We start from the raw sequence: 7,435 nt of genomic DNA on the forward strand, positions 1-7,435 counted from the left end.
TGCGCAGCGCGCAGATCCCGCAGCAGAAACCCACCTGGGGTCTGGTCACCCCGGGGAAGGGGAGCCGGCCTAGGGTTGGGAACTAACTGGCTGCCTTTCCCTTCTCGGCTGCCGGGAGGACGTGTCCTTCCAACTTTAGGTCTTGCGCAAGGCGGAGGTCGCCGAAAGGCGCGACCCCCTTTTGGCCGGGGTAAAAAAATCGTTTATTGCGCGCGGGGCTCGGCAAGCGGAAAAACCCGGGCGGGAGGCGAACTCCGGCTGGAAACATCACTCGCGATTAACCTTTCACGACGGTTGCGTTTATTGTTACTTGGAGAGCCCCCCGCTTGCTTTTCTCGCAAGACATCCTCTCGTGGGCAGCGATCTGTAAAAATAATGCCCGGAGCCAATCCCACACTTTAGTGCCTGGGTGGTTTGCGCCAGCCTCTGCCACGTGTCCATTTGCAGGCTCCTGCTCATATAATCTCCCTGCTTCCTCCCGTACGCAGCACTTTCGAGAAGGTTGCGAGTACCTATTATTGAAACGTCACATTTAGCTTTCGGATGGGGTGGCGGTGAACGGATTACTGAGATAGATGGTTACGGAAACCGGCCACTTGCATTAAGCCTACTGTATTTCTGTAGCCCTCATTAAATGCCAAATTCTACAGCTTAGTTCTTGAGCAATTGCTTTGATTCATTGATTTAAAAATAAACATAGCCCTCCCTTTCGTATGTTGTGTCATTCAAACAGAAAAAAAAAAAATGACACAATAAGTTATGCATGAAGAGCGAAATGACCAAACCTGGCTACAACCCCCCCAAAAAATGCTTGTTGCATTTGCAAAGGGATAGGTCAGTGGCGTAGCGTGGGTTGTCAGCACCCGGGGCAAGGCAAGTAATTTGCGCCCCCTAACCTGTGGATTTGCCCTAACCCCAGATGTTGCGCCCGGTGCGGCCAGCCCCCCCTGCACCCCCCACGCTACGCCACTGGGATAGGTAAAGGGACCCCTGACCATTAGGTCCAGTCGTGGCCGACTCTGGGGTTGGCCGAGGGAGCCGGTGTACAGCTTCCGGGTCATGTGGCCAGCATGACCAAGCCACTTCTGGCGAACCACAGCAGCGCACGGAAACGCCGTTTACCTTCCCACCAGAGCAGTACCTATTGATCTACTTGCACTTTGACGTGCTTTCGAACTGCTAGGTTGGCAGGAGCAGGGACCGAGCAACGGGAGCTCAACCCGTCAAGGGGGATTTGAACCGCCGACCTTCTGATCAGCAAGTCCTAGGCTCTGTGGTTTAACCCACAGCGCCACCTGTGTTTGCAAAGGGATAGCATCCCATAAATCAGAGAAGGACCAACCTTCCTTTCTTCACTGATGGTACCTGGACAAGTTACTGATTCAAACAAATAACACAATAAATTATGCAAGAACAACAACATAACCAAGGGGGGGTGTTAATACAGACAGAGCCAACTAAAAAAAGTCAGAGTGTTTAAAACAGTAAAAACACTCAAATTACTTGAGTAAACAAAAAAAATGTTTTAACATGGTTCTGAAATAGAAGTGCTGAGGTTGTAAGCACCTTGCAAGGTCGGTGCCACCGCAAAGAAAGACCTAATACATGTGAACACAGAACAAGCTCCTGCCCCCATTGGAATGTGAATAACCCCCTTAGGCATGTTGATACAGCGAGTCCTTCAGGTGCCTAGCCATTTAGGGCTTCATAGGTAACCACCCACAACCTGAAATGGGCTTGGAAGTGAGTAGGCAGCCAACACAGTTCTTTTGTAATCTGTGCAATGTGATTTTATCTTGCTGCACTGGTCAAAATTCTGTCAACAACAATTTGCATTAAAGGAAGCTTCTGAGTAGTCTTCAAGCACGGCTCCATGTACAATGCATTATAGTAGTCCAGCTGGGGTCAGGCTATCCCTATCCAAGGATGGTGATAGCTGAAGAACTATCTTTTTCCTTTCCACCTTGCTGTATATTGCAGTGAAGCTCTTTTATGTCAGGCCCCTTAGCAACCCAGGCCACTATCAAGTGTAAGAAGATAAAGCAAGCTAGTTCCTTCCTTTTCAGTATCCTGTTTCCCCACCTCCCCTTTCAATGGACACCCTCAACTTTCCAGTAAATATTTCCTTCTAATCTTGGAACAGCAAGAGTTTTCTCCTTAGCTGCAATATTGCCATGCAACCTTTGTTAATACTGTCAAAAAGCAATCTCCTTACCTGATGGCATGATGGGAATTGTAGTCCAACAACACCTGGAGGGCCACAGGTTGCGCATACCTAGTCTAAAGCAATAAAATACCAGTTATTAAGATGGTAGCACTGAAGGCTTGCCTAAAAATAACTGCTTTTAGTGGTTCCCAACTTTTTTTTGGCCATGCCTCACCTAAGCATCTCTAAAATCCTGATGCCCCCCCCCCCCCGGTGACATATAATTCTTATATGTGCCCCACACTGGGAACCATGGGTCTAGAAGGTTCATATTTTATTTGGAAACCCAGCCATAATACATTTTAAAGGGTGCATCTTTCAGATTGCTACAGCCTCTTGACTTCTGTAAAAAAAAGATATGGCTGGCTGACCTAGGAAGCTTGAGATCTAATAAAAAGGGGGGGGGGAATTTCAGCACCCCCCCACATCACCAGCCAGAGTCCAGAAGCCAGGTCAGATGCTACCATTATTGAGCATGTGCCCATACCCATTCCCTTTGCCATCCCATCCATTCTGTTGCCTCTTTGCCTGCCTTTCCTAAGTGAATGAGAACTTGCAGGAGGGAGGAAAAGGAACGGGGTTGCTGCTTATCAAAACTTTGGCCAGTAGGACTCATAGGGCCTTGAGTGAATGGTAAAAGGAGGCAGTCTGCGGTGTCGCAAGGAGGGCGGTGTGCCCCAGGTGCCATGTCTGGGTGTGTGTGACAAGAAGGTGCCCTGTGGGGTGCTCACCCCGCCGCCCCCAGGCATGGCGGCGTGAGCTGCCATCACGCTGCTGCTGCCGCATGTGGAGGATCCTCCATTCATGGCTTCAGCCATGAGCAGAGGATCTCGCCATTGTCCATAAGGCATTCGAGCGGCGCTGGCGGCAAACCGCTACCTAAAACGCATGCACTGTGTCGCACACATGCGCTGTACCTAGCGGCGCCACGCATGCGTCGTACGTAGCAGTGCCACACATGCGTCGTATGTAGCGGTTTGGCTCACCCTGGATGTCGGTTAGCCTTCGTTCGTCCCTGGAGGCAGTGGTGAAAGTAGCAAGGAGTTGGGCCCTGTCCAAAGGGCCTCTCAAACCTGGTTCTGCAGGTATCCTTAAAGGAAAAGGCAAAAACATTTAAACAGTTCTGAGGACAACTTTTTTGTGGGGGCTGAATATGGAAGGGAGTTCCCCACCTTATGGGTCTGAGTTATCATGTATAGTGAAAGGACAAGAATCCAAAAACCAGGAAGAAGCCCTACTCGCATAGAGAACAGTTCTTAAGAGATGAAGGCAGGGTTTGGCTTGCGGGGGGGGGGGGGGTCCCAGGGCTCCTTTCTGAAATAATAGCACCTAGACGCCTTACCTTTTGAAACACATTCGAAGCACTGTCTTCCCCTTAAGGAATTCTGGGTTCTGTAGTTTGTTATGGGTTGCTAGGATTTGTAACTCTATGTGATGGGTAAACTACATCGCCCAGAATTATGTGAAAGAAAGCATGTGTTTCCAATGCAATTTAAAGGTAAGGTGTGTAACATAGGAGTGACTTTCCCTCACTTGTATTACCGGTAACTATTGCAGCCAGCCCACATTCTTATAGGTTATGACCTATAACAGGGGTCAGCAAGGTTTACCTTGCCTGGGCAGGTTCACTCCAGCGGAGATCCCTCTGTGGGCTGCATTGCAGGCATGTGAGCATGCACACCCACAATTTCCAGCATCTGCATCTGTGCAGATGCATTTTTCAGCATCTGTGCCTGTACAGACACAATTTCTGGCACCGCTAAAGTGAGTCCCCGTGCTGCACTGCGCTGGTTTAGCGCAGCATGCAGGGACTCACCGAGCAGGCAGCTCAGTTTGGGGGCGGCTTGGGGGCTGGTTAAACGACCCCCATGGGCTGCTTGTGGCCCATGGGCTTTGGTTGCTGACCCCTGACCTATAATAATAATAATAATAATTTATTATTTATACCCTGCCCATCTGGCTTGGCGGCTCCCAAAAGAATATTAAAAGCACCATAAAACATAAAAAACTTCCCTAAACAGGGTTGCCTTCAGATGTCTTCTAAAAGTCAGATAGTTGTTTATTTCCTTGACATCCAAAAGGAGGGCCCCACTACCGAGAAGGTTCCACAGGGAAGACACCACTACCAAGAAGGCCCTCTGCCTGGTTCCATGTAACTTCTCTCAGTGAGGGAACCAGCAGAAGACCCTTGGAGGAGGACCTCAGTGTCCAAGCTGAGCGACGGGAGTAGAGACACTCCTTCAGGTATACTGAGCCAAGGCCGTAGGGCTTTAAAGGTCAGCACCAACAGTTTGAATTGTGCTCAGAAACATACTGGGAGCCAGTGAAGATCCTTTAGGACCGGTGTTATATGGTCCCGGTGGCCATTCTGGATTAGTTGAGTTTCTGAGGCACCTTCAAAGGTAGAGTGCATTACAGTAGTCCAAGCGGGAGATAACCAGGGCATACACGACTCTGTTGAGACAGTCTGCAGGCAGGTAGGGTCTCAGCCTGCGTACCAGATGGAGCTGGTCTAGCTGCCCTGGACAAAGAATTGACCAAGACTCTGGAACTCCCTTCCTAGGGGATGTTAGACTGGCTCCCTCCTTGTCATCCTTCTGACTTGTTCCAACAGGTTCTTGGGAACTGACTGCTCGGACACTGAGATCCAGCGCCGGACACTGAGATCCAGCCCGGACACTGAGATCCAGCGCCGAGGGCTTTCTGGCGGTTCCCTCATTGCGAGAAGTGAGGTTACAGGGAACCAGGCAGAGGGCCTTCTCAGTAGTGGCGCCCACCCTGTGGAACACCCTCCCTTCAGATGTGAAGGAAATAAGCAGCTATCCTATCTTTTAAAGACATCTGAAGGCAGCCCTGTTTAGGGAAGTTTTTAATATTTAACGCTGTACTGTTTTTAACACTTGATTGGGAGCCGCCCAGAGTGGCTGGGGAAACTCAGCCAGATAGGCGGGGTATAAATAATAAATTATTATTATTATTTAATGAAAGGGACCACCCTGAGATCTTTGGATGAAGGGCAGTATACAAATTTAAATAATAATAATAATAATCTACGATTCTACTATGATGCTATTTGTATGGTTTAAACAGATTGTAGCAAAAAACCTGCTAGCACATTTGAAAAGCTATGCAGGGTCTGATATGGTTTCAGTTTGGAGGGGTACCATGTGTTGAGATTCCTGCATTGCAGGGGGGGTTGGACTAGATGATCCTCATTGTCCCTTCCAACTCTACAATTCTATGATTGTGTTCATTGGTGTTTTTTAAATGATCTTTAGCTCAGTGGTCCTCAAACCTTTTCTCTGGGTCACAATTTCAGAATAAAAATTTGCTTGCACCACACCATTTTTGTTTGTTGGTAAGAAATACATCTAGGATTTCCTCACTGTCACTTGATGCTCTTGCTCTCATTTTGAAAATGCCATACGTCCGGACATTACCTGGATTTCAAAGGCATCTCTGTCCTGAATCTTAGGCAAGTCAATCGAAAAACCAGTCGAAAAAAATATAGGGTATTCCTAAAAGAAACTCAACAACCTTTGGGGTGTCCTGGTTTTTACTTCTGGAAATATGGTTACGCTATAAGGCCGTGGTTCCCAATCTGATTTTTAAGAGGGGTAATTCGAGAATGAGTTATTAACAGCTAATGGCATTTTAGGCTTTCTCCCTGTGAATAGGAGTTCACTTTTTGAATACAGTGGTACCTCGGGTTAAGAACTTACAGTGGTGCCTCGCAAGATGAAAATAATCCGTTCCGTGAGTCTCTTCGTCTAGCGTTTTTTTCGTCTTGCGAAGCAACCCTATTAGCGGATTAGCGCTGTTAGCGGTTTAGCGGCTAAAAGGCTATTAGCGGCTTAGGGGCTTAGAAAAAGGGGGGGGGAGCGAAAAAAATCGCAAGACTCGCAAGCCGTTTCCATCTTGCGAAGCAAGCCCATAGGGAAATTCGTCTTGCGAAGCAACTCAAAAACGGAAAACCCTTTTGTCTAGCGGGTTTTTCGTCTTGCGAGGCATTCGTCTTGCGGGGCACCACTGTAATTCGTTCCGGAGGTCTGTTCTTAACCTGAAACTGTTCTTATCCTGAAGCACCACTTTAGCTAATGGGGCCTCCCGCTGCCGCCGTGCCGCTGGAGCACAATTTCTGTTCTCATCCTGAAGCAAAGTTCTTAACCCGAGGTACTATTTCTGGGTTAGCGGAGTCTGTAACCTGAAGCGTCTGTAACCCGAGGTACCACTGTAATAAGAATTATATGTCACAGTGGGGGAAGGAATCAGGATTTTAGAAATGCTTAGGTGGGGCATGGCCAAATAAAGGTTGGGAACCACTGCTATAAGGTATCTTACCCATAATCTGCAAAACAAACAAAACAAACATACATACATTCCTATCCTATCCTCTACAGTGGTACCTTGGTTTACAACCATAATCCGTTCCAGAGGTCCGTTTGTAAACCAAAACAGGTTGTAACCCAAGGCGCACTTTCGCCAATGGGGCCTCAAAAAAATGTGTTTGTAATCCCCCCAAAATGGGTTGTGATCCAAAAAAAGTTTGCAAACCGGGACACGCACTTCCAGGTTTGATGTGTTTGTAATCCAAAGCATATGCAAACCAAGGTACCACTGTACTATACTATACTGTACTAAAATGTTTAAAAGTCATTGAATCTCCTCGCCACACTTGTCATCCTCTCCTGCCACATCAGTATGGACAGGCCATACCATGTGAGAACCACTCTTTTAGCTGTTCTTGTTTTTACAGTGGTACCTCGGGTTAAGTACTTAATTCGTTCCAGAGGTCCGTTCTTAACCTGAAACTGTTCTGAACCTGAAGCACCACTTTAGCTAATGAGGCCTCCCGCTGCCGCCGCGCAATTTCTGTTCTCATCCTGAAGCAAAGTTCTGAACCCGAGGTACTATTTCTGGGTTAGCGGAGTCTGTAACCTGAAGCGTCTGTAAGCCGCCTTGAGTCCCTGGCAGGAAAAAAGGCGGGGTAATAATAATAATAATAATAATAATAATAATAATAATAATAATAATAATAATTTCATTCGCCTCTTTTGGGCAGGCGGGGGAAGGAGGTTAGAGCCGGGACTGGGACGTGGCTCCCTCCCGAGGGATGCACTGCAGTCGTCGGGCGTCCTGCGAGCTCTCCTGAGGGGAAGAGGCCCGCCGTCCCGGCCTTGGCTCCGCGGCGCCGCCTTCCCTTCCCGCCCAGAGCCGGGCGGGGTTGCC

At 48.3% G+C, this 7,435-nt stretch overlaps 2 protein-coding genes across 3 annotated transcripts in view; one reads left to right on the top strand and one right to left on the bottom strand.

The window, feature by feature from the left end:
* SIDT1 (SID1 transmembrane family member 1) overlaps positions 1-2,262 on the bottom strand; it is a 48,288-nt gene extending 46,026 nt beyond the window's left edge. Inside the window, exon 1 of one of the 2 annotated variants that reach the window (XM_077921207.1) lies at positions 2,216-2,262. The gene's annotated coding sequence lies outside the window, so the exon portion shown is untranslated. The remainder of the gene's footprint in view (positions 1-2,215) is intronic. The other variant, XM_077921205.1, reaches the window with a different exon arrangement.
* The window catches only part of LOC144325956 (synaptonemal complex central element protein 3-like), a 258,614-nt gene that overhangs the window by 64,128 nt on the left and 187,051 nt on the right, over positions 1-7,435 (top strand). The window lies entirely within an intron of this gene.

The sequence above is a fragment of the Podarcis muralis genome, chromosome 17, assembly GCF_964188315.1.
Source record: "Podarcis muralis chromosome 17, rPodMur119.hap1.1, whole genome shotgun sequence".
NCBI lineage: Eukaryota > Metazoa > Chordata > Lepidosauria > Squamata > Lacertidae > Podarcis > Podarcis muralis.